This window comes from Sorghum bicolor, chromosome 9, assembly GCF_000003195.3.
Source record: "Sorghum bicolor cultivar BTx623 chromosome 9, Sorghum_bicolor_NCBIv3, whole genome shotgun sequence".
NCBI lineage: Eukaryota > Viridiplantae > Streptophyta > Magnoliopsida > Poales > Poaceae > Sorghum > Sorghum bicolor.
The window spans coordinates 10,901,100-10,928,506 of record NC_012878.2 but is presented as its reverse complement, the minus strand read 5'-3'; the positions used below and the strand labels follow the sequence as shown (position 1 = coordinate 10,928,506).

At 39.9% G+C, this 27,407-nt stretch overlaps 1 pseudogene; it reads left to right on the top strand.

Annotated features, from left to right (window-relative positions):
- LOC110430354 overlaps window positions 1–27,407 on the top strand; it is a 143,892-nt pseudogene that overhangs the window by 18,355 nt on the left and 98,130 nt on the right.

The window sequence follows — 27,407 nt, the reverse complement described above, 5'->3', positions numbered from 1 at the left end:
TTGTGTTTGCAGATCAGCTTTTGCACCAACAACCCTTAATTGATGAAATGTTGGAACGGCTTGCAAACCACTCTTTCTTTTGTTTCCTTGATGGTTATTCTGGATATCACCAAATCCCAATCCACCCAGATGACCAAGAAAAGATTACCTTTACTTGCCCGTATGGAACTTATGCATACCGACGAATGTCATTCGGTCTGTGCAATGCTCCAGCTTCTTTCCAACAGTGCATGATGTCTATTTTCTTAGACATGATTGAGAAGATCATGGAGGTTTTCATGGATGATTTTCCCATCTATGGCAAAACCTTCGATCATTATTTGGAGAATTTAGATAGAGTCTTGTAGCGATGCGAAGAAAAGCACTTAATCCTGAACTAGGAGAAATGCCATTTTATGGTTCAGGAAGGAATAGTGCTAGGACATAAAGTGTCCGAACGTGGTATAGAGGTGGACAAAGCAAAGATTGAAGTTATTGAAAAACTTCAACCTCCCATGAATGTGAAAGGAATCCGTAGCTTTTTGGGACATGCAGGGTTCTATAGACGCTTTATCAAGAACTTCTCTCAAATTGCTAGACCCCTAACTAGTCTCCTAGCTAAGGATGCACCTTTCATCTTTAGTGATGAGTGTCATGAATCTTTTCAAACTCTTAAGAAAGCACTCATCTCAGCCCAGATTATCCGATCACCTGATTGGAATCTTCCTTTTGAGATCATGTGTGATGCTAGCAATTTTGCGGTTGGTGCCGTTTTAGGACAAACCAAGGATAAAAGCATTATGCCATATCCTACGCTAGCAAAACCTTGTCTGGACCACAACTCAATTACACTACAACTGAAAAAGAGCTTTTGGCTGTTGTCTTTGCTATAGACAAGTTTAGATCTTACTTAGTGGGGGCAAAGATAATCATCTATTCAGACCATGCTGCTCTCAAGTACAAGGTCACTAAGAAAGATGCTAAGCCTCGTCTAATTCGATGGATTCTTCTACTCCAAGACTTTGACATAGAAATCCGAGATAGGAAGGGAGTAGAGAATTCCGTAGCCGACCACTTGTCTAGGCTTCAATATAAGGAAACACATGATGAGCTTCCCATAAATGACTACCTAAGGGATGACACCCTACTTATGATAACACATGCAGATCCATGGTACGCAGACATCGTAAACTTTATAGTAAAAGGCTATGTCCCACCGGGTACAAACAAAAGGAAGTTGCTTCACGATAGTCGTTTCCACCTTTGGGATGAGCCATATCTTTTCCGAGTCTGCGCTGATGGACTCTTGAGAAGGTGTGTTCCTATGGTTGAGGCTACTCAAATTATGGAAAGATGCCATGCCTCGCCATATGGAGGACACTATGGAGCATTCCAGACACATGCTAAAATTTGGCAAAGTGGCTTTTTCTGGCCAACGATGTATGAAGATACAAAGGACTTTGTCAGGAGATGCCACCGATGTCAAAAACATGGGAATATCAACTCACGAAATGAAATGCCTCTCACAAATAATCTTCAAGTAGAACTTTTCGATGTATGGGGCATTGATTTCATGGGGCCATTCCCTATGTCCGGGAAATGTGAGTATATCTTAGTAGTTGTGGACTACGTGTCCAAATGGGTAGAAGCCCTACCTTGTCGATCAGCTAATTCAAAACATGCCAAGAGAATGTTCCATGAAGTAATCTTTCCTCGTTTTGGTATACCCCGGATAGTTATAAGCGATGGAGGTTCCCACTTCATTAACAAAATATTCCGGAAGTACCTAGCCGATCATGGAGTTCGACACAACAACGCAACACCATACCATCCTCAGACTAGTGGTCAAGCCGAAACATCTAACAAACAAATCAAAAATATTTTACAAAAGACTGTAGATGAGATGGGTAAGGGGTGGAAGGACAAACTTCCTGATGCACTTTGGGCATATAGAACTGCATTCAAAACACCCATAGGCATGTCACCTTATCAACTTGTATATGGAAAAACTTGTCATTTGCCTGTGGAGGTAGAGTTTAAGGCTCATTGGGCACTCAAGAAATGGAACATGGATCTCCACCTCGCTAGCGAGAATCGTCTGAGGCAACTATCTGAGCTAGAAGAATGGAGAGAGAAAGCCTACCACAATTCAAGGATCTATAAAGAGAGAACAAAACGATGGCATGACAAGAGAATCATGCATAAGGAGTTTAAGCGTGGAGATAAGGTTCTACTATTCAATTCAAGAGTTAAGCTCTCTAGGCATGGTAAGCTACGAAGTAAGTGGGATGGACCATACAAGGTTATTGACACTTCAACTCATGGAGCCATTACCATCCAAGACGACATAGGTAACACTTTTAAGGTAAATGGTCAACACTTGAAAATCTATCTCGAGCCACAAAACAACCTGGTAGAGGAACTTGATGTGATTGAGTTCATAGAATTCTCACATTAAGCTCTCATAAGCTCTAGACAATTACCTAACCCTTAACATGCTCCACGAGTTTTGTTGTCTTTTTGGGTTGTGCAGGATTTTGAGGCTTAAGAAGAGTGAGACCGAACATGCAGGCCACAAGAGTGAACGACTATGTGAACATCCAGCTTGGGGGAGGCACCCCCACGTGTATCTAGACAAGTATTACTTTTCTTTCTTGGTTTTATTTACTAGTATTCGGAAATAAAAAAATGCATAACCATGAAACCAAACCAAGTTTTTCTTTTGAGTAATATACAATAGTTTTGTGTAATCCTAAGTTTTAAATAAAATAAAAAGAAAGTTTGATCCAAGTCTAGGTAATTGACAAACATGATATGAGAAGGTCTGAGCTACTATTTAACTTGTTCCAAGTTTTGCTAGAGTTCTGGAGATTTTATCTTTTGAAAATCTAAGAAAAATGATGAGATCCTGTTTGACATAATACCTAGAGTCTTATAAGATATAAATATTAAAACTGTGGGCACTTGCTTTGTTCAAGCCAAAGTTAATTCTTGTAGTTTTGGTTGAGAGAATTATCATGCTCCAAGGATCAAGGTCTTTTTGTTTTAAAACTATAAAAGATTCACTCTTCCGAAGTATTATTGCGTTAGAGGCATGGGAATTAGGGGTACTTGGTGCCCACTTGAAAAAAAAGAGAGAAGAAAAATGATAGCCCATGGTCCCTCTAATAAGCAATATGCCAGTAAGAGATGACAAACTATTCAAAAAGGTCAAAGGTCTTGATCTAGGAGTATGACATTCCTCTCCCTTACTCCGAGCATTGGCATAGCAATATGCAAAGTAAGTATGCTAAAACTTTTAAAGCTCTACTTATATATCTTTTGAGAACAAGGCAAATGCCTCAGTTTTATTTTGCAGACTTATAAAAAACTCCAGAACAAAGGTAAGACAGAAGAACTTGAGACATAGTGCTTGACTTGATCGTTCTGTTTTTCAATCACTTAAGACCTTAAAAACCCTATAGTAAGAGGCATAAAAGTAACCCCTGTTTTCTTGATAATTTTAGCTTTGCTCAAGGACGAGCAAAGGTTAAGCCTGGCGGAGCTTGTTGACGGTCCTTAATGTTCACATTTAACCATCAACTAATCATGGAAAAGGATCCAAATGCAACCAACACCCAGACTTAGGGTTTTATCTGACAGAACTCCACTAGTATTGGTGTTTGTCTATTTCTGCAGGGGGTTATCAGGAAATACGGAGGAAAGGCCCACACATCGGGTTTATATAGAGATATTAACGTGTCGCGCAATTTTCTACCATCTAGAAGACTCCAGAACCCACCGGATCGAACGGGAAGGCGATCGGGCTCGGAGGCAGGGCGCCCGCCCTACTCTCCTAGGCGCCCGCCCTGCTACAGTGCCCAATCAGAGTCCTTTTCGCGGATCGTGCTCCACTGACCTAAGGGATCAAGGAAAACCATGCGATTAATGTCGGTTTGATCTGACGGCCCAGATTCATCTGAAAAGACTATATAAGCAAGGCCCCCTGGCCCCTGGAGATCATACCTCTTCTACAGAATCAAAGCTAGGGTTTCAATTCTTCATCCAAGTAGAGAGGATCCCTCTAGTTCATATAGTTCTAGTTCTAGTTCCTCTAGTTCTAGTTCTAGTTAGTTTTAGTTGCAATATAGAAAATAGGGAGAGAGAAGAGGAGAGCGGAGGAGGAGGAGCCGGATCTGTTGGATCTTCCTCAACATTGTACTTTTGCAGCAACTGGTTCGTTCTTCATCGTTCTCCAGGTTCTTCAATTCATAATTCCTGAGTTCTTTAATTATATTTATTTACATTCAAGTTATTTATTGGATTCCCGCTTGCATCAAGTGCTCTAATCTTTGCAATATTAGAGTAGTAATTAATAGATTAGATGTGGTGTTTAGTCTTGCAATTACCTGGAATTGTACCCAATCCTGTGGATTGTTGTGGTAGCCCTACGGTAGTGACAGCCCTAACGGTCGACGTATTCCACCTCGTTCGGATCGGTGTTTGTTGGACCGTAGTCAGACCTTCCTAGCCCCCTTCTCATCTCTTTCTATGGTTAGTGTTCTAATGTCCCAAAATAAATAATCTTTGAAGTAATTCTTGATTCTTAGATCAACTAGAGAACTCTCAGGAAACTTCCTCTCTTCCCACCAAAAATAATTATATAGTTATCCTTGGGCGATCTTGAATCCTAATTAGTACACTCACGTTCTCTGTGGAAAATTGATACTCTAGAATACTCCCGGGTGAAAGCTACATCGGTATCCGTGCGTTTGTAGATTTTTCTGTTTGCGTTTAAAATACCCAACACCTACCAAGCTTGAGAATAAGACTCAAGCAACTCTCAAGAGGCAAGGCAATGAGAAGCAACATATGGGCAAGGAAGAAAAGGCTCAATTAAAGAGAAGTTGCTAATTATGCCGGAAAAGGGGACACATGGCTCATTCATGTCCCCTAGGTGACACTTCTAAGCCTATTTCAATTGATGATAAAAATGTGCTTAGAAAGGATGGTGATTGTACCTCTATGATTACTATTACAAAACATCCCACTATTCATACTAAGGCTATGCCTAAGTATGTTGCTCCTAACATGAGAGGACCCAAACTAGTTTGGGTACCATCCAAAAGTGGATGAATATGTGTAGGTACCATCGGCATAGGAGGCTTAATTCATCTGATCCTATAATTATTCATCATATGATTGAGTCAAGTATTGAAGCCTAGTGCACATCCAAACCTAATGCCCTGACAAGATAGTGAAGTCCAAATGTGCTACAACATACAAGTGTCACATTCAAGTTGTGGTGATTTATTGGATTATTTGATGGCTTGCAAATACATGAGTCAAAGCTTGCAAATTAGATGATCATGAGCTAAACAAGGTATATCTTTGTTGATCACATTAATTTGGGTGCATATGAGTTGATTGAATTGGATATATATGCAATGTTGCTTGCTATGAGATGTTTGAATGGATTAAATGCATAGTAATCAAGTTTGGATTGATTTGAGTTGGATAAATTCGTAAGATGACTTTCAGTAAGTGGATTGAATTGATATATGTCTTGTGAAAGTATTCAAAAAAGTCTTTTTCAAGTTTGATTCAAATTGAAGAAGCATAGCTCAATTGCTTGAAATCTGTCCAATATTGAAAATCTGAGCTAGCTGAGATCAAGTCTGACTTTGAGTGGCTAAATCTTTTGGAATGGCTTGAAATTTAGTATGCATTCTGTACACTTATCATAGAAGATGCTGTAAAAATCTCATGAGAATTGGATAAGGAATGCTTGGATCTTATCAGCTATAGTGCAGCAGTTTACAGCATGTAGCAGTAGTGGAAGAATTGAAATCTGGTAGCAATCTAGAAGTCAAATGTAGCTCAAATTTTTACAGCTGCTAGATAACTCAATGAAGGACATCTCCACCAAATTTCGTGGTATCTGGATCTGTACATTGAGGGATATAGGTTATTATTTAGAAGGTACAGAATATGCCAGAAAAGTGACAATTATTAGATTGATCTAGAGTCACTTCAATTGAAAGGTCCTCAAGTTGGAAACATGTTTACAAGTGTTTGAGGCACCTAAGTTTGGTTTTGAATTAATCTATAAGCATGAGAAATATTGAGTACAAGGCAATTTGATTGTGGAATGTACTTGGTGTACACATTTAGTACTCAAATTGAAGATCAAGATCAAACTCAAGTTTAAGTTCTAGTAACTATTGGAAATATTTGGTAGAAAGAAAAGGACTTAAACAAGTAGAAAGAAAAGGACTTAAAGAAGGATTCATGGTTACTCATCACATTAAGTCCATCACTTGAATCAATCAATCAAAGCAATTCAAATAAGTGTCAAGAATGGTTCTTTAGAGAGAGGTCACTTCTCCCTATGTGAGGGGCTTGCCGCCCGAGGTGTGGGTTAACCAGGTGTGGTACTTGGAAGGCTAACATAGAAGTGGTGATCTAAAGGACATTTGAGATGCTTAGTTGAAACAATAAAAAGGATTGATCAAGAGAGCAAGCAACACCCGAAAGAGAGCTAGTCATGCTATTTCAAATGGTATTCTTATTAGTTCTCTCATGCAAGCAAATGGTCAAAAATATGAAGCAAGCCAACCACAACAAAAGATAGTGCACTTGATTATAAGTGGTTCTCAAATTCATATGGGTGAACATTTGATCCATCAATTGGCATTTATAATTTATCTTCACCAAGCTTATAATTGGACTTCACATTGCTATTTGGAGCTAAATTGGAATGTTATTGACTATCCTCTACTCCAAAATAGCCAAGGTATCATTGTATTGTGCATGATCATTTCATCCCTTACTAGTATGCAGTTAGTGCGTTTAGTACATGCTTAATAGGATCATGCATAACAAATGAAAAGTTTTAAATTCATAACCTACCACTATTGCTTGAATGATCAATTGATCTAGTGGTATGTATATGAGTTTGTTCATGAGCTAGTGAACCTAAGTACTTGATCTATTTTGGATTGTTAATAAGTAACAAGTACAACATTGGCAAGATAACCCTTAATATGAGGAGTGAAAAAGCTTGTCATTGGTTCAAACCGGACTTGGAAGCTTAGGAAAATCAATCTAGTTCAAGTCAACAATTAGAAGCTCATGATGATTAGAGTACAATAACAAGACAACAATGCAAATGGATATCTAGACTCTAATATTTCTTCAAGTGATATCCTACAAATGGTACTCATGATGATGATAGCAAATGTTCAAGATTGCAAACAAGTGGTTCCATACTAGAAGACCTTCAATTGGTAGAAGATTTCCATATGGTATCGGACAAGATCTTTCAATGATATCACATCTCTACATGTGGTATCTATCATACATGAAGGTGGTTCCACAAGAGATCCTCAACTTTAAGTGATCATCAAGCAAAGAAAGTTCCCTCAAGATTGACAAGTGAATGACCCATGCTATGACATAGGGGGAGGTGCCCCACCAAAAGGTACCAAGGTCAAAGATCCTATGTGGTATCTCAAAAGCAATACAAATGATGTCATTCCAACACACATGGTATGTCCATCAAAAATGCAAAGATTCAGCCTCAACTATCTACCCCGCGTGCAATCCTTTGTCACAATGAGTTGCACACTTTTTCAATTGGTATCAAGTGATTTAAATTGGTATCATATACCTTTTATGGAAATTGATGACAAAGGGGGAGAGATTTGTACAAAAGATATGAAATATGGGAAGTTGGTGGTTTGGACATGGACATGAACAAAGAGGGAGAAACATTGAAGAAAAAGATGGATCAAAATTCTTGAACGTGAGAAGCACATAAGTAGGGGGAGCAAGCTCATGAACCTTGTTTGTTTGCATTTGATATGTGCATATTCATGTGCTTGCTTGCATTGCATAAGTTTTTAAATTCAAAATGCATGCTTGTGTGGTGTATGCTAGTTATAGAACTTGAATGATGTTATGATAACTAGCATACATAGGTTGGTAGCTAGACTTGTATTTATCAAGTAAAAACTAGACCCTTGCTTATAATGTTGATCTCACGGGGTTTCTAGTGTTTTTTGTTGTATAGCTACTCATGGTGCTAAGGATGGTGTACAATGGCAACTTCAAATGATATAAAAAATGGTATTGAGCTACAAAGGTTTATTCTATACACCTTAGCACTTAGTTGGGTTTTATGGTGCTTATCCAAATCTTGACATTGAGCTTAAATGTTGGATAAGTAGCATAAAATCCAAAATCAAGTTAGCAATTTACACTTGTGTGAAGTGCTAGCTTGAAAAAGCTTTAATTTCCATATCTTTGTAGAGTTGTCATCAATTACCAAAAAGGGGGAGATTGAAAGGTCCTTGTTTGGTTTTGGTAATTGAGTGACAACTTAGGTGGACTAATAGTGTTTATGTGAGATACACAGGAGTTTGGTCCACATGTGAATATGTGATATTGGAGGAGCTCATTGCATATGAGACATGACATGGAGTCATGTGACCAAGGTGGAGAAGATCAAGATGAGGCTTGGCTCGATGGACTGGTTGCAAGTGTGAAGAGCAAGTCGGAGGGAGGCTTTGAAGCGAGGGACCGCGTGTAACGGTGAAGCTTGAGCAAGACTTGGCGCCGATGGACTGACGCAACGGTGAAGAGCAAGTGAGATCAAGATCGATGAACCAATATGGTCACGTGAGGATATGAAGTGGATCATATCATTTATGATTAATTGGTGCATGTGTTGCATCAATATTGAAGGAGATGAAATAGAATGCGCAAGGCAAAGGTATAACTTATAGGTCATTTCATTTCACCGGTCTAAGTTGAGTAGAGAAGTGCTTGACCGGATTTAGGATAGATAACCGTACTATAAAGAGGGAAAATCTTTAATCGCAATGGTTATCTAGTGCCACTAAGTGTGAGTCTCATTTGCATATACCTAGCGCTTAGTGGCGTGGTGAGATGCATGAGAAAGCCGTGGAAAAATATTTGTGAAAAGCTAATTTAAATGTCCAATATATTTTGGAATATTTTGGTAAAATTAGCTACTTTAAAAGGTGCTGAAAATTCATAGAAGGTGAACTGCTGTCCAGACGTAAAGGAACTGCAAGCTGCTGAAACAAGCTGAAAGCTTTTGCAAGAAGCTGGAAGCAGTTGCGACCAGTTGGAACGAGTTAAAAGCAGTGCACAGTTTTAATAGCAAGCAAGTGAAAGCTTTTGCAAGAAGCTGGAAGCAGTTGCGACCAGTTGGAACCAGTTAAAATCAGTGCACAGCTCAAAGGCAACAAAGTGAAGGAAATTGCAAGAAGCTAGAAGCGGTCACAACCAGTCGAAACCAGTTAAATCCAGTGTGCAGCCCAACAGCAGGCAGGTGAAAGACAGCTGAAAGCAGTTGCAGCTAGTTGGAACCAGTTGAAAGAATTTACAGCTGCTGCTTGCTGTCTGTCTCGTGCCTAAGAAGGAATGGCAGTCATGGACCATGCTTGCATGCGTTGCTTGTTGTGGAGCTCTTGCCATTTTAAATGAGAGAGAGAAAAAGAAAGGTGATTTGCATGCATGTATGCAAATGTGAACACTCTTTGAGAAAAGGAGGCAGTCATTGACCTATGCTAATTATAGCGTGGGGTCCAATCAAGTACAAGGAGGTACTTAATTATTTTGAGGTGCTGCTTGTCCATTCAGAGTGGAGAGTAGCAGGAGTGCATGCGCGTGGACTGCTAGGATGTCGCGTCTCTCTGCTGCTCATTCATTTATTTGGTGGGACCCCGTGCTGAGAGCATGCAGAGGGTAACTCAGTGCCTGTGTTGCTGCCCGTTGTGGCAAACAGCATTATTGTTGCCCGTTGGAGAGCTGGCTGGCGAAGTTATTTTAGACCGAGCGCTTCCTTTCCCTTCTCCAACTCTCGGGGACACAGAAGAGGGGGCTCTCCCAATATTTTCTTTCAACAGAGAGCAAGCAAGTCCGAGGTTCCTCCTCTCCTCTCTCTCTCATGGATTTGAGCCGAAATTTCATAGAGAGATTGAGAACCCTTTGTGGGTGTGGATGAGTGGTTGAAGATCCACCATTTCCCCTTTCTCTCCCTCTGATGCTTAGTGCTATTTCGAGTGAGGGAGTGAGAGCCTAGTGTGTGCATTCGAGATTTGCATTTGGTGGCACTAGGAAATCTTTGTTATTAGGGATTTCTAGTTACTCTTTGTGATTGCCATCACCTAGACGGTTTGGTGGATTGTGACTCCGTTTGAAGCACGCGAGAAGATTGTGCGGTGCTCCGGACGAGGATCTGTGAGGGGTACGGTGCTCACCCCGCGGGGATCACGAAGAGCTACTCTATTGGATTGTGCGTGTTATTGAGCTACCTCACTTGTGGGTAGGTTCTTGCGGTGTCCTAGTGAGGACGAGGTTTGTGTAACACCTCTTAGCCGCCGAACCACCAAGTGTTGGTCGACACAACGGGGACGTAGCTTGGTGGCAACCAAGTGAACCTCGGGAGAAAATCATCGTGTCAACTTTATTCTTCCCGTTGGTTTGCAAGTCCCTAACACAAGCTTGTTTTTATATTCATATATTTGTGCTTGTGTAGTTGCTCTTGTAATTAGTTAGCTTGTGTAGCTTGCTAGTTACCTTCTTGCATGTGTAGCTAGAAGTAGTTTCCCTTGCGTGACTAATTTGGTTTGTATAACCTTGTTAGTCACATTGCTTAGTTTGTGTAGCTAAGTAATTTGCGCTCTCTAATTTGGCATTGGTTGCCTTGTTATTGAGCATTGCTAGTGAGCTTAGGAGCTTTGTGCTTTTGCTTACTAGTTGTGTAGGAGCTCCCCGTTTGCAAAGTACTAGTGGCATAGGTTTGTGTGACCTTGCTCCTAGAATTGATTAGGTGAGCTCTTGCTAAGGTAGCACCTTGTTTGCTTGTTTAGGATCTTTTACAAGGTGCTAAAGAACTTAGATAGAGGGGTGTAGTCTTGGCTAGACCAATAGTTTTAATTCCGCATTTATTTCGGTTAGCCGGCGTGTTAAGTTTTAGAAAGGACTATTCACCCCCCTCTAGTCTGCCATCTCGACCCTTCACACGTGCAGATGATCTTGGACGTCCATCTAAGGCGGTTCTAATGACGGTTTATCCAAGGGTGGAGAAGCGGGAAGCACATGGATCGCTGACATGGCACCCCCTCTACTCCCCCTATCAATAGAGGCTGCATCCACCCTCTCTAGGGGAAGGTGTGTTCTGGAGAGTCTGGTATTCCTCTCTACTCCCCCTATTACTAAGCTCGGAGTCTCCAAAGTCATCTTCTGGAGAGTCTGGTATTCCTCTTTACCTTTTCTCTTCTAAGACTTTGAGTATTTAATACATTTACTTTTCCTTTACTTTTCTAAGTACTTACTTTTAGTATTTACATAGTGCAATATTCTATTGTAGTGTCCTAGTCTGTCTTATAGTAGTTATATACTAGCTAAGTTAGTCTTAAGTGCTTGGGTTGTTTCCTCTGTCGGTAACACGGTGCTTGGACTAGGTCGTATACTTAGTCTGAGTACTAGGAGTTAGCATAAGCGTGGTGCTTAGACTAAAACCTGCCCTTGAATACCACCAAAGCGTGACAGGCCTCCGCTTTCCAGTAGGTTCTAGGCGCCCTTAAGAAATGAGTCCGCTTGGATAGGAGTTTCGTCCTCCTATTGTAGTCGACTTCCAACAAATAAGCAGTTAAGTTTAGCAACATTAGTGTGTGTCTGCTACTAGATTAGATTGGTTCATAGGAGTAAAGTTAGAGTCAAGGAGTCTTTTCTCACTCGTGGTCCTCCCACCTAGCTACACTACACTAGTTATCTTAGAGTCATCCAGAACCACATCAACCTTCCTCTACGTCTTCGTTACCTCACTACCTTAGTTGATCCTAGCTGGGATAGGATTTCTCTTCCTTGCTATCTCCTCTAGCATGCTTTCCCTTGGACAAACTATAAATCATGACACTGCGGATACTCACCATGGTCGAAATGCTACATCGGTATCTGTGCGCTTGCAGAGTTACCCCTGGTACATCTTGTGTCATCGCTAGAGCTTAGCGTTGCTTAGCATTTCTAGAGCCATTGCTCAGGCTAGCCTGACAACCTATCCTAGTAACAGCTCAGGCTTGCATTTGAGCAGTGCTGGTTAGGCGCCACCATTTCTAGTTACTTGTCACATCTTACTCTAGCCAGTGTGGATTAAGATTTGCGAACAGTGGCCAAGCTTGAGTTTTGGAGACCCACATTTTCTTAGGGCCCTTAACCTTCTCAACTAGTGACTTTGGCACCCAAATCTTCTTTGGCCTTTGCTTGTTGGGCGGCCCTATGAAGCTAACCTTGACTTTGCCACTCTTGTCTTGCCTTACAATGTAGTGAGCATTGAAAGCAAATGGTCTAGCATGCTTGGGCAAAGGAGGTGGTAGTGGTGCTTCACACTCATGAGCAAAGTGACCTTCTTGTCCACACTCAAAGAATATCTTCGGGTTAGGCTTGCTTGGTTGATCATGAGTGGCATGTGATTTAATTAGCTTGCTTTGTTGAGCCTTGTAGCCAATTCCACAATTGTCCATCTTCATGATGGTGTTCATAAAGAGCTCAATTTGTAAGTCCTTGCCTCTAGTGAACTTGGCTAACCCCTTGGTGAGATGTTCCTTCTCTAGCTTTAGCTTCTTGTTATCTTTAGTTAGCCTCTTGATGATGGGATCATTCTTGCTATCAAGCTCTTCCAACATGAAGGACTCATCTTCTTCTTGCTTGCCATACAACAATCCAAGCTTGAGGTATTGATTTTCTTCCTTGAGCTTCTTGTTCTCATATGCAAGATCCTTGTCATGATCAAATGTTTCAACCACTATTATGTTGTGCTTTTCTTGCTCTTGTAGTTCATTATTAAGCTTCACATTCTCACACTTGATCTTCTAATTTTCTTTCATGATCTTGATAGTGTTATCATAACTCTTGGCTACTACCACATTCTTGCCTTTGCAACTACCACATTTGCCAATGCTCTCCACAAGTAAGTCATCACAAGAAGTGGCTACATCAAGCTTAGCAACATGTGTTTCATTTATGGCAGGATCATAAGCTAGCTCAAGGTTATCATTGTTCACTTTTAGAGTTGTGAATTCTTCCTTCAACACTCTATGTCTAGTAATGAGCTCATCATGCACACTCTCAAGTTTATCATGTTTTTCTTTGAGCTCTTTTAAAGAGAGTTTGAGCTCCTTGAGTTTAGTGGTCATGATTTCATTTTGATCCCTAATCTCATCACTAGAATTAAGCTTTGCATGAAGAGATTCATTTTCATTTTCAAGCTTTTCATTTTCACCTCTAGTCTTTCTTATGATTTTTGAGTATTTGTTTAGCAAGTTCATAAGCTCATCATAAGAGGGTGATTCAAACTCACTATCAATCTCACTACTCTCATCCTCATTTTGTACCTTCCGGTCACCCTTATCCATGAGGCATAGGTGTGTAGAGGATGAAGATAATGGCAAAGATGGTGGAGATGAAGCATCAATAGCAATGGCGGCCACCTTCTCATCATCACTCTCATTGCAGGAGGAGTCGCCACTTGAGCTTTCAATGTCGGTGAGCCAATCACCAACAATGTATGCCTTGCCATTCTTCTTCTTGTGGTACTCCTTCTTCTTGTAACCTTTCTTCTTGAATGACTTCTTGCCATTCTTCTCATCATCACTTGAGTCATCTTGGTCTTTGTTCTTCTTCTTGTATTTATCCTTCTTGGGTTTACGACATTAGTGTTGGGCATTCTTAACGTCATTACAAAAAGTAGACTGAGTTTTCTATTTCTAATAACAGTGCCAAAAATGCCGAACCTATCCCTCATGCCACTTAAGCCAAGTTGTCATCCCCAGCATGACATGAGAGACGCGGTATTGAAATATGTAATTGCTCTTCTGAATAAATAATAAAAGGGATCTGCAAGCACACAGATTAATACCGATGTAGCATTTTAACCGGGAAGTATTCCAGGTATCGTTATTTATATTTTTACCATTGGGAAGGGATTACTAACACCAATGTTGATTGTGGAATGAAATATGGAACTGAGTATCATCGCATGTGTAATAGAGAGCATTCATCTATCTCATCAATACAGGGATAAATGTCACATAAAATATAGATAAAGTATGAACGGTGACAAAGATAACTAATCTGATCAGCATAATTAGCCACATATGATAATGATAAGCACCTCAACAGATATTCTAGCAAGTCATTAGCATGGAACTAGGATGAACTACAAGAATATTTCCTAAGTTATTCTTAACTATAAAGTCTAGCATATCATAGTTAGTGCAATTATACTTGGCAATCATTGCGAGATAGGACTATGCCCATGCATAGTGATATTATCAAGGAAGATGAGAAACATAGCAATCAGTCCCCTGTAATAATGTTGCTCTGCCTACCCTATACATGGGAGGGGGACTATATAAGAATCAATAGAGCTGTCACCACCCCGAACAACCCTGCGATCCGGCATATAGGGTACAATCGCAAATAAATATGGTATAGGCACCACGCCTACACAATACTTATCATTTACCCATGGACCCGATGGATAAACGCTATACGATCCTAAACATGTATATAATTCCAATCTAACTAAGCCAAGTATATAACTATGATAAACTAAGAACGATATAATTGCAAATATAAACAAGTAAAGCAAAGTCATAATCAATATATTGAAATAGAGCAAAGTCAGATTCATAATATTGAAGAACAATGATGAACAAATGAAGAATAGTAGAGGAATTACCAAGAATCCTCTTGACAGATCCAAAAACCAATCGAAGATTGACTCCTTCTACTTCTAATCCTATGTAGCTATGCTAAACTAGAGATCTAGTTGATGTGGTGGCTCTAGGGCTTGATCAGAGACTCTCCTCCTTGGATGAATAAATGAATTAGGGTTTGAGAATGAGAATGCCTCCTCCAGGGGCCAGGGGGCCTGCTTATATAGCCCTTCCAAATGAACATGGGCCGTCGGATCAAACCGACCTTAATCGCACGGTTTTCCTTAATCCTTTAGGTCGGTGGACCATAATCCGCGAGGCTGGTGCTGATTGGCCGCTAGGGCAGGGCGGGTGCCCTAGGGGGGAGGGCGAGCGCCCTGCCCCCGAGCCCGCTCGGCCTCCCATTCATTCCGGTGGCTTCTGGGGTCTTCTAGATGATAGAAAATTTCCGTACATGTTAATATCTCTATGTAAACCCAACGTGTCGGCCTTTCCTCTATATTTCCTAATAACCCCTTGTAGAAATAGAAAAACACCAAAACTCATGGAATTCTGTCACATAAAACCCTAAGTCTAGGTGTTGGTTGCATTTGGATCCTTTTCTTTATTTATTTGATGATTAAATTTGGTACTTTTGGACCGTCAACAATTGGTGAGTAAGATGACCAAGTTCACCACAATTGTAGCAATCCATCTTGGAGATGGGCTTTCTCTTGCTACTTGTGAAGAACTTCTTCTTCTTGGAGTCAAAGTTGACTCCATTCTTGTTGAGCTTCTTTAGCATCTTGGTGGTTCTTCTCACCATGAGAGCAATGGTGGCATCATCATCACTTGAAGTTGATGATTCAACCTCAATTTTCTTTGATTTGCCCTTCAGTGCGACCTTGAGAGCCAAATCCTTCTTCTGTTTCTTGGAAGATGAGGAGCTATCTTGGGGGTTGATGTGCATGTACATCTCATGAGCGTTGATCTTCCCCAAGATGGATGTTGGTGTGGCGGTTGAGAGATCTCCTTGATGAAGTACGGTGACTATGTGCCCATATTTGTCCATGGTAAGGACACATAGAATCTTCGTTGCCACATCCAATGGACTCATCTTGTTGAGTCCAAGTCCATTTAGCTCCTCTACAATGACATTCAAGCGAGAATACATTTCATTAACATTTTCTTTTGGAAGCATCTCAAATGTATTAAGCTTGTGCATGACAAGATGAAAGCGCTCCTCACTTTCACTATTAGATCCCACATGGAGTGCACAAAGTTTGGTCCATAGTTCATGGGATTCCTTGTGGTTCTGCACACGGTTAAACACCTCTTTGCAAAGACCTCTAAAGATGTGGTTTTGGCCTTTGCATTCCACTTTTCGTTCTCTTGCTCAAGTGGAGTAAGAGCGGTGTCCTTAGTCGGAGGGCTAAATGCTTCGGTCGTGGCTTTTAGGCACTTGACCGTGCAAGCCTCGAGGTATGACTCCATCCGTATTTTTTAATATGGAAAGTCATCACCTTCGAACATGGGTGGTGGTCCATCCTCGTGAGACATCTTTCTCTAGGCGGTGAAGCCTAATTTAAGAGCACTAAACTTTGATACCAATTGAAAGTATCAAGATGCCCAAGAGGGGGGGGTGAATTGGGCTTCTCTAAAAATTTAAGCAACCTATAAGCCTCAATTCAACCCTTGTGCCTATGCGTGTTCTATAAAGCTACCAGATAAAAGTTTTGCAACCTAGTTCCAATTCTATTCTAGCATGACAATTCTAAGAATGTAAACTACTCAAAGTAAATGCTACAATGTAAAAGGTGAGAGGAAGAGGAACGTGGTGATGTTTTACCGAGGTATCAGAGAGTCGCCACTCTCCACTAGTCCTCATTGGAGCACCCGCGCAAGGGTCTTGCTCCCCCTTGGTCCATGTAAGGATCAAGTGCCCTCTACAGGCTGATTCTTTGACACTCTGTCATGGTGAATCGCCCACAACCACTCACAAGCTTAACAGGAGCCACCCACAAGAACATTGGGTGATCTTCGTGCCTTCAATCACCACCGAACCGTCTAGGTGATGGTGATCACCAAGAGTAACAAGCAAAGAACTCGCACTTGACCCAAACAAGGCACTAGAGAGTGGTGGATGCACACTTAAACTCTTGGAACTCACTAGAGAAGGATCCCTTAAGAAATAACTCAATTCTCAATCCTCTCTAGGCTCTTGCTTCTCTCTTGCACCACAAGGTGTTTCTCACCTGCACAAATGGGCAAGAGTACTCTCTTGGATGAGGTGGAGGAGTATAAGTACTCTCCATCAAGTCCAAGGGTTGGCCACTCGAAATCAACAGAAAACGAGTGCATTGGACACACTTTATGTTGCACCGGACGCACTACGCAGAGTGTCCGGTGCAACTCTAACAGCTAGTTGTACTTTGCAAAACTGTTCGCACTGGACGCTCTTCAATCGTCTGGTGTCCTCACGCGCGACTCGTCCGGTGAGAAACTAGTTTTACAACCTCTCTGCGTAAGGGACCGGACGCACCCCGTAGGGTTCGGTGCCTAACCTTGGGCACTCGGCGCGCGGCTCAACTCTTCATACACCGGACGCGCCAACCGTCACACTGTCGTGTCCGGTGCCAGCGTCCGGTGCTACTACTCAACCAACACTTCATTGAATCACAAACTTTCCAAAATAAAGTTTGATTCTCTTGATCTAAGGACTTTCTTAGAGCCGCCTAGTGCTAGATTTATCAAGTGTGCACCATACCTAAACCTAAAGCCTTGTCTAGGTCAAGCTACCCGTTTGATGCCCCCTTAATAGTACGGTTAAAGGAAAAACAAAGTCCTAAACTACTCTAAGTGCCCTTCAACTCCAAATGGCACTTAGACCTAGTCTAGTCTTGACAATGTCCAACAATCCTTTAAAGCCGAAAATGGTTTCCACCATTAAGTAGGCATGAATGACTTAGTCCATCGATCACCATTACCATGACCTAACTCAAATGACTTTGCCGCTACAAAACACACGTTAGTCATAGTAATCAACATTGTCATTAATCACCGAAACTCACTAGGGGCCTAGATGCTTTCAAACTTCGAACAATATTTTGAAACATCAAACGATTTCGGTTGAAGAAGTCATGAACATAAAAGTTGTATAGGTCTTCAAGATGTATAAATTTTGCTTAGGTCATTTTCCATATGATAAAGTGAAAGTAACATTATTCAAAAATCTTACAAATCTCTCTTATAGTTTATGAAACTACATAAACTACAATAGAGATATATAAGATTTTTTATCAATATTAGAACCATCATGTCGGATGAACATTTGACCAAATGACCAAAAGAGACTTTATAGATCATAAGAAGTTATAGAATTTTGTATTTGGCAACTTTTGAATTCGTTTTGTCAAGAAAAAACTACATTTGAATTTATCCAATTTAAAAAAATTTAGACGACCTCATATAGAGAAACAATCAAAATAAACTTGTAGGTCTTAAGAAGTTATGAAACTTTGTAGTTGACAACTTTTTAATTTCAAATCATTTTGTCATGCAAAACTACATTTGAATTTAAAAAAATAAAATTCGAATTTTTCAAATAACCTTGGATGAAAAACCACCAAAAAAACTATAGATCTTAAAAAGTTATGAAACTTTATAGTTGACAATGTTTTGATTTGAAATCACCTTGTCATGCAAAACTTCGTATGAATTTCTCAAATTTAAAATTCAAATTTCGTAAATGACCTCGGATGGAGAAACTACCTAAATAAAAGTTGTATCTTGAAAAGTTATGAAACTTTATACTCCCTCCATCCCAAATTGTAAGTCATTCCAAAAATCTTGGAGAGTCAAAGCATTTTTACGTTTGACCAAAATTATAGAGAAAAATACTATGATTTGTAATGTAAAGTGTATATACTATGAAAATATAATTAAGAAAGAATCTAATGATACTTAGTTAGTAACATAATAATTATTATTTTATAATATAAATTAGAAAAGTTTGAGTCTCCAAGATTCTTGGAATGACTTACATTTGGGATGGAGGGAGTAGTTGATAACTTTTTGATTTGAAATCATTTAGTGCCTCAAACAATCAATTTACACTCCGTTTAGTATAATATGTGGAGAATCAAATAGCTTACAAAAGTGATGCAGTGGTAGGGGATAGTACGTGCAAATATGAGGTTTGTGGGTTCGAAGACCGACAACTGTGGAAAATGGCCATGGGCTGGAGCTAGTGAGTGGGTGACCGATGAGGGCCTCCCTAGGAATAAAAGAATTGTTTTGCTATTTTTTAGAATTTTTTAGTGGCTAAATTCAAAATTGATTTATAGGACGGTTGGCCAGCCACCCACAAATGATGTATTTGTAGAAACATCTTGGTAGGGGTAGCTAGCCAAACCGCCCCTACAAATGTTCTTTAGCCACCCTTAAAAATAGTGTCTGTAGTAGTGAAAACCCTGATGATTACAAGGTTCAAATTAGAAATGTAAGGTCGTAACAATGCTGTCTGTACAATATTATAAACAAAATGCTGTCCAAGATCCGCTATATATACACCAAAGCCAACTCACTATAGTGTAGGTATTTGATATTTATTACTTCGGCGATGTATTACTGGTAGTAGCTTATATGTGACGTACGCAATTATTTTTACATCTCATGTATATACCTCAGCCGGATGAAAACGAAGATATTTTCATTCAATCGAGCTTTCTGATCGATGTTCCTTCAGTTTTTTTTTTCAGTTCAGGCTAGGGCTGAGGCTGCGAGAGCTCCGATGTGTTGCTGAGACTAATAAACTGGGCAGACAGGCCAAGTGGTGGAATATGTCTGTCCTGTTACACAGAATTTTCCCAACATTAATGCTAATTAAATCTTCCACGAAAAAAAATAGAACGTGAAGAAAAAAACCTTCCCCATTTTAGCGAATGAACCTTCAACGTAGGGACTCGTTTCCTTGTCAAAAAAAAAACGTAGGGACTCGTTGGTAGTCAAATTCACCTGTTTCATTCCGATTTCCACCCATGACTAAAATCTACAGGAACAGCAAACAAACTCAATACTGCTCCCTGTTGCGCTGTTTGAACACAATGGTTGGAAGTAGGATGCTTATATAGAAAACACAAAACCTAAAACCGCCGAGTCATGGAGGTAGGAGCAAGTCATTGTCTCCCTCGCCGTACAGCTAATGCAACACTACACTTGTGCATTGTTTGGTCCAGCTTGGCCCTTTCCCTTTTCTAGAAGCCGTTTCAAGAGCTTTCTGGCAGTGACAGTGACGCCTTCAGTTTCGTGTATGCAATCCAAGCTCAGAAAGAGAGGATTAGCAACTTGCCACCTTTCAATTAGTGCTAAACAGAACAGACAATTAAAAGGTGGCAACACTTGTTGGAATTGACATCGAACCTAGTTGGGGCAGAGAAAGGATGGAAGAATTGGCAAGATGGACTTCTCATGCAGGTCAGAATTTAGTTGCCATCCCCATCATGGTGTTAGTATCCTAGCTTTCCACACGTAAACTCAGATATTTTCTCATCAGTTCGGCCCACTACAACCCCAAGAATTTGTTTTCTGTTCTAGGAGAATTCATGGTCTAGTCAAAGAACAGTTGAATCAATGACTTGTACTCATGTGACCTCATCTTTATTACCATCTTGACGGAGACAATGATGATAAATCTCTAGGCAGTGATCCTCGTTCCTCATCGCCTCCTAAAAATGGGAGCTCGTCACGGTACTACATTTTTGGAAAAAGAAACTGACTTGCATTAGGGCACTCACAATGCAGACTCAATCATAGAGTCTAAAATTATTTATTATCTCGAACAATGTAGATTTAGAGTCTAAATAAGACTTGGAGTCTTATTTTTTCTACCTCTTTCTTCAATAAATATGTTGTCACATCAGCAAAATACCATAAATAATATATAATTAATTGTCTCGGAATCTGTGATAGAGTCTTGCATTGTGAGTGCTCTATTAAATAATTTTTCAGCTATCTAGCCAATCATCGTTACATAATGTTGACAGGAAAAAATATGCCAACAATAGTAATGGACTCCATCATTAAGTTTCCGACATCAAGGTTTGAGGAAATATTTTTAGAATGTTAAAATTGAAATTCAAACGAAGACAAGAAGGTTTTGGGTTCAATCTACCGAAACTGGTCTTGTCGGGTTCCGAAATCAGGTAGGTCGGTTTTCCTAGATGCAGTCCAACAACACGGCGTGGCTCGGAGAAAACTAGCTAGGCCGGTTTCCAAAACCGATAGAAGAGGTCTTCCGAGACCAAGTTGAATCCAACTTGGTTTAGACCTATTTTTGGTCATCGAAAACTTGAAGATTGCGTCTTGGAGATGTTTCTTACTATGTAAGATCACCTGACCCCTTTTATATATGTGAGGATCAAGACCAATTAAGGAATCTAACTTTTAATCGTTTAGAAAAACAACTACTATTCCTTTTATCCTAATTTTTGAACACATGTTGTTGGTCACATCTCTCGAAAAGATTACACGACCACCTTGTTGGTCGATCTCTCGCTGTTCTAGGGTGTTCTCACTGAGTTCAAGGTCGTGTAGCCTGGGGCATGCTAGTGCTTGTTGTTCGTAACATCTCTCGATAAGATTACACGACCACCTTGTTGGTTGATCTCTCGCTGTTCTAGGATGTTCTCACTGAGTTCAAGGTCGTGTACGGCCTGGGGCGTGCTAGTGCTTGCTAGTGTATGACCTAATTCAGTGTCAACACACGTTTCGGTGACTCAACTGGGAAAAAGAGAAAATAAATGATCTACTAGCAACATGTTGGATGGGAATGGCAAGAACACCGACGATATGACTGATCCATTGAATCCTAGCAACATAGTCTCACAGTCATCATGCGAGGAGCTTTCTCAACAATCTTTGTTGGAAAATACAAGCCAAGCTCTGTGCCAATCTAGAAGCGTTCCTGGCAAGCTGCTCCAAAGATCGGTGGGGTAACCCATCTTTGGCAATCCTTCTACCTCTACATTTGTTGCACCAGAGGTAAAGGTTAATGAAGAGGTAGAGGATCCTTACCCTACCCACGATAGTTTTGCTTAGATGCTACAAGATTATAGGACAATGAGTGATAATAATCTTATGACTATTTTGTTAATATGATCATGTCATGTTTTGATAGAATAAAGGGTAAGAAAGTCAGTGTTGATACACCTGCCACTGAACCAGCTTCTAAACAACCTCAATATGGCATGCCTTATCTTTTTTATGAGAATTAAAGCTTGTATAGGTCACTTTTGCTTCAAATTTGATTTGTAACATGCGAACCAATAATGGACCAACAGTGTTGGCCTTCGGCAGGGTATAATACCGTTATTCTTCCCAACCCGTCGCAGTCACCAAGTATGATGCTACGCTTCTAAGTTGCACGGATACGGATATGTGTATCGGTATCGGAAGGGTACGGATACACCGATACGGTAATTTCCCAAAAAACGATACGTGGATATGTTTACTATTTAAAAAATAAAAGAATAATAATAATAACGCAGGTCTAAATTTAAAACTGCTAAGAATAAAACGTCGCAAATATAGTAGTCTCAAATTTAGCAAATTAATAAAAGGCATTTAGGCTTGCAATTCATGCAGCAGCAAGTTCACATTCCTTGTATCATTGTCATCCCTCATCGGTAAAATCAACCTGCGGAGTATCCAAACCAAAAGTCACAGCTTGCAATTCAGGTTCATCAAGGGACAGATTCCTAGCACTAGCACTGGCACTAGCACTGCTCATATTTGGAGACGCCATTTACTGCATACAACTATACAAGCAATCAAGCAACAATCACTAACTGCACCTGCACTGCAGAAATAGAACAGAGATCCAGAATGGGGAGAGGAAGACGAAGTGAGGTGCAAAGAAATTAAGCAACTGGCGCCCAAGAACTGAAGAAGCAGAGGAGATCAAGAACAGGAAGGGGATTGTTAATCCCAAATTTTGGCGAGTCAGGAAACTGCCCGTGGGCCTGCTTCGCGGAAGGAGGGACCGCCGGATAAGTGGATCGACTAAACAAGAGGCGCAACGAAAATAGTCGATCAGAAGGGTGTCGGATCAAGGCAAGACGAAGGAGACGTGTCGGGTTCAATTAAGAAAGAAAAAGTTAGAGTCCGGATTACTTTTTGAGGAAGAGTCATGTTAAGACATGAAACTAAGTCTCCGGACTATAAATATTAGGAACATAATCCTTGTAAGAATATACACAATCATAATACAAACCTTTTTCAGCTTCGGCCACCAACCTTAGCAGTAGGAGTAATAATAGATCTCGATGAGACCTTCAACGAATCGAGCTGCATCGGTTGATTTCGACCTTCCGTTTGCTTGTAAGTTTTGTCATGGCTGCATCATTTGAACTCATGTCAAACTCGATTATGAACTAGTTATCGACTTAAAATTGTATTTGTGAGGCTGCATTGCTTCAATCTCTTATGAATATCGATTCGTTATCGGCTCTATTAAATTTGTAATTTAGTAGATTCATTAAGTTACCAATATTATTTAAAGTTTAATGTTCTACTTATTGTAACAATATTTTGGCCAATCAAAATTCAACAAGTTAGTTTGAACTTCAAATCTAAATGCTTATATAAACCTTGAGTAAATAACGATTATTAAGAAAAAATAAGATAGCTAACTTGTTAATCTTGATTGTTATATGGTGTGCGTTTGAGATATTTATTTTGTTATGATTAATTTGATAATAATAACTGAATCTAGTCATAACGAGGTAGATAGATCTTGTTCATGCTTCATGGACCCTGTATCGGCTAAATAGTTGATCCAGTTAAGCTCAAACGAATAGCACGCGTGCACGAACTCGATTGTTGCATTAAATAAACTAGTAATCTGTGTTGAATTTATTGAAGCCCGCTGGCCTTTAGACCAGATGAATATAGATTTAATACAAATTATGAAAGTAATTCATTAAAATGGCAGGCCTTTAGACCAGTTTTATTAAGTTATTGTTTATTTAATGGATGAAAGGATAATGCACAGTAAGCTATCTTTTACCCTCATACACAGCGTATCGGCTAAATAGTCGATCCAGTTATTTATACCCATGAGATGCAATTGTTCAATAGTTGACTTTCTAGTTAATTTCTTTTATTTCAATAGTTTTTCGAGGCCACACATCTCGAAACTGTCTAGCAACCACTGACAGGTTCCATAATTTGGCTTTTGTACTTCTACCTTGTCAATTTTAGGTCAAATTGACTGGCACGCCCTGAAATCAATTTATCAAGCTCGTGCGTTTGTGGCTTAGGAGGTCTAGGACTTTAGCTCCTGCACTCCCTCTGAGAGGCCTCGAGATTGTTGGTGTGAGATACCATTTTTGCATCAACACATCTTTTGGCATGCCTAGTGGGATAATCAATCAACAACATGGAGAACGAGAACGTGCTCAAGGTCACTCTGGATGAGCTCCCAGATCAGTTGAAGGAATTGGTTGTGACTGCTGTGAATCAATACTAGGAGAAGTGCTTGCTTTCTTTCAGTAAGAATAGAGATAAGAAAGTATATCAGAAGACTCTTTTCCCGAGAGTAATTATGGAAGGGGAGCATGATCCTAGTGTTCAGATCCAGCACAATGCTATGTATGAAACTATCAGTAAAGCCATGGAAGCAACCTTGGCTAATCATAACGAGGTTTTGCTAAATGGTATTACCAACGCCATTAAGGAAGCTTTCAGTCTGGATATTCATAATAGAGGTCCAACATATTCTGTTCCCATTGGAAATAAACAAACATTTGTTGGACAGACATCGGGAGATCATGTATCTGGAGAACATACAAATGGATGTCAACGCTGCAACACTATTCAGCAGACAGTGCAACAGCCGATCATGGACTATGGTCATTTAGCTACAAAAATTGCTCCTCATAGCCGGAGAATTGCTAGGGATTTCAATGCTTCACCATATCAAGGAAGGCTAGCATCGGAGAGGTACCTCCCGGCTACCATTATATTGCTGAGCATTACACTTTGAATGGTTGTGAAAATCCTAGATATCAGCCAAATACTCAAAGAATGCAGAATCAAAGGTATCTAGAACCAAATGGTCAACAAGGAACCCAGTTTCAGATAGATTAGCTAAGAATCAAGTTACTGATATGGTTCAGCGATAGTTTGGGTTAAAGCCCAAGAATACGGTGGTCTCATATAAAAAGCCATATCTAGAATGGTTTGGTCAAGTCTTGTTGCCACCAAGATTTAGACTACTAGATTTTGTTAAGTTTACTGGAACAGGATCAACATCGACTATGGAACATATTAGTCAGTATTTGGCCTAACTTGGTGAGATTGTTGATGAGCCTGCATTTAAAGTGAGGTTCTTTCCTCTTTCGCTGTCTGGTCCAGCATTTTTGATGGGAAGATCTGGAAACCAAGTTCCATCATTACTTTGATTCAGGAGTTATGTAAAAAGGCATTGCGAATTTAGTCGATGTAAGGTAGTGGAACAATGAGTCTGCACTTCATTATTTGTAGAGATTTGAAGAAGTTAGGAATCAATGCTATACTTTGACACTTTTAGAAGCTGAGTTGGTTAGCATTGCAATTCAAGGGCTAATACCAGCTATCATAGAGAAGATTAGGTTTGATTGTCTCAATTTAGCTGCTTTGGCCAAAAACTATCTAGCCTAGAAACTCAGTTTAAATATGCACGCTTTGATAGGCCTCAGAAGGTAGGCAATGTTGGCTATGAATCTAACCTAGAGGTAGTTGATGACAGTGATGAAGAAGTTGAAAGTGACGAAGTGGCCGCTGTAGATTGGGTGTGGAAGTATTCTAAATATATTCCATGGGCCAAGAATAAATCAGCAGAGGAAGAAAAGAAGAAATTCAACTTTGACATCACCAAGGCCGACAAAATCTTTGACTATTTGTTGGAGAAAGGGCAGATTTAAGCTGATAGGAAATTATAGAATCCCTCCGGCTGAAGAACTTAAGAAGAAAAGGTATTATAAGTACCATAATTCTAATACTCATAACACAAATGATTGTAAGGTATTCAAGGATATTATCCAACAAGCTATCAACAAAGTAATGATTAGGCTGGAGAAGGCTAAAGGTGGTATGGGTATAGAAGGATAATCCTTTCCAGCAAATTTGGTCGTTTCTTCTTTTCCAAAGGGGAAATTCAAAGTTTTTACTTCTGAAAGAGCCAAAGAAGCTAAGGTAGTAGACTCCACAAGACAAATAATAGTTGCTCAATATCAAAAGATGAAGGAGAAACAAGATCGGCAAATTAGTCGATCGGATCTTCCAGAAACCTCCAAAAGTGGTGAGATGCGTAGACGTCCTACTGTCAGGATTTTGTTGAATAAATGGCAAAGACAGAAAGAAAAGGTGCAAATGCATCAAGAGAGAGATTATTGGAGGTATCAAGAGGAGTATGAAAGAAGGAGAATTCAAAAAGAAGATGAGTATCATTAGAATTGTCCTTTCTTTTAACATTGCTAGAATGAAGGCCTAAAGTTACCAACTCTCAATAACTATCCTGAGTGTAGCGATCAGTAATGGGAATATCATCAGGGAAAGGTCAACCGCTGACCTGTACATGAATGATTGAATTTTGAAAGAACAAGTCGGCGTGTAAGAATGGAAAATATTCATGATTGGCTGAAAATAGAAATAGCTGATCAGGAAATAGTCGATAAAGAATATGTCTAGTAGGAAAATCAGTGGTGCCCAAGTGGACTTACTAGAAGTCAGAAGAGAAGAGTTCAATGTTTGAGAAATGATGAATTACATCAAAAGGGACATAAAGTTTGGCAAATCAAACAGACAATCAATAAAGACAAAGGTAAGGCACCAATTGAAGTTTCTGCTATCTTTATGTTGCCTACTGAATTTAGAGCCAATGGTGATGAGGTAGAATCAGATGAAGAAATAGCTATGTCTCAATGGGTTTGTTAAGCAGAGAGTGCAACCTTTAAGAAACCTGAGAAACATTTGCATCAAAAGGCATTATATCTCAAAGGATTTATTGATAGAAAGCCATTGACTAAGATGTTAGTTGATGGAGGCGCAGCTGTCAATCTGATGCCATATTCTATATTCAGAAAGCTCGATAAAAGGACAGAAGATCTATGTCCAACCGGTATGAGATTGACAATATTTCAGTAACTAAAGGGGCTATATGTGTTGAGTTGACAGTTGGTAGTAAGAGCTTGCCTACTACTTTCTTTGTGGTTGATGCTAAAGGCACATATAGTTTACTCTTAGGAAGAGATTGGATCCATGCTAATTGTTGTATCCAATTCACTATGCATCAGAGTCTAATTCAGTGGATTGGGGATGATGTAGAAGTTGTTCTAGCTCATTCTTCTATTAGTATCTCTTATGCTGGAACAGATGAGTGGAACTTTGAAGGCATGGAATGTTTCTCTAGAAAGGTATACGAAGGAGATGTCATCAAAGTGTTTGATGATGATCAATAGTCGATACAAGCAGTCGGCTCTCAGAGTTTTAATTAATGGATTCTTTAGTCGATGAAGACAAAGGCAAGATGGGCAAAGGATTTATGTGAGCCGATGAACTAGAGGCAGTAGATATAGGTGATGGTGAAAAGCCTAGGCCGACATATGTAAGTGCTAAATTAGATCCAGAGTATAAACAAGAATTAGTAGCTTTGTTGAAGGAATATAAAGATTGTTT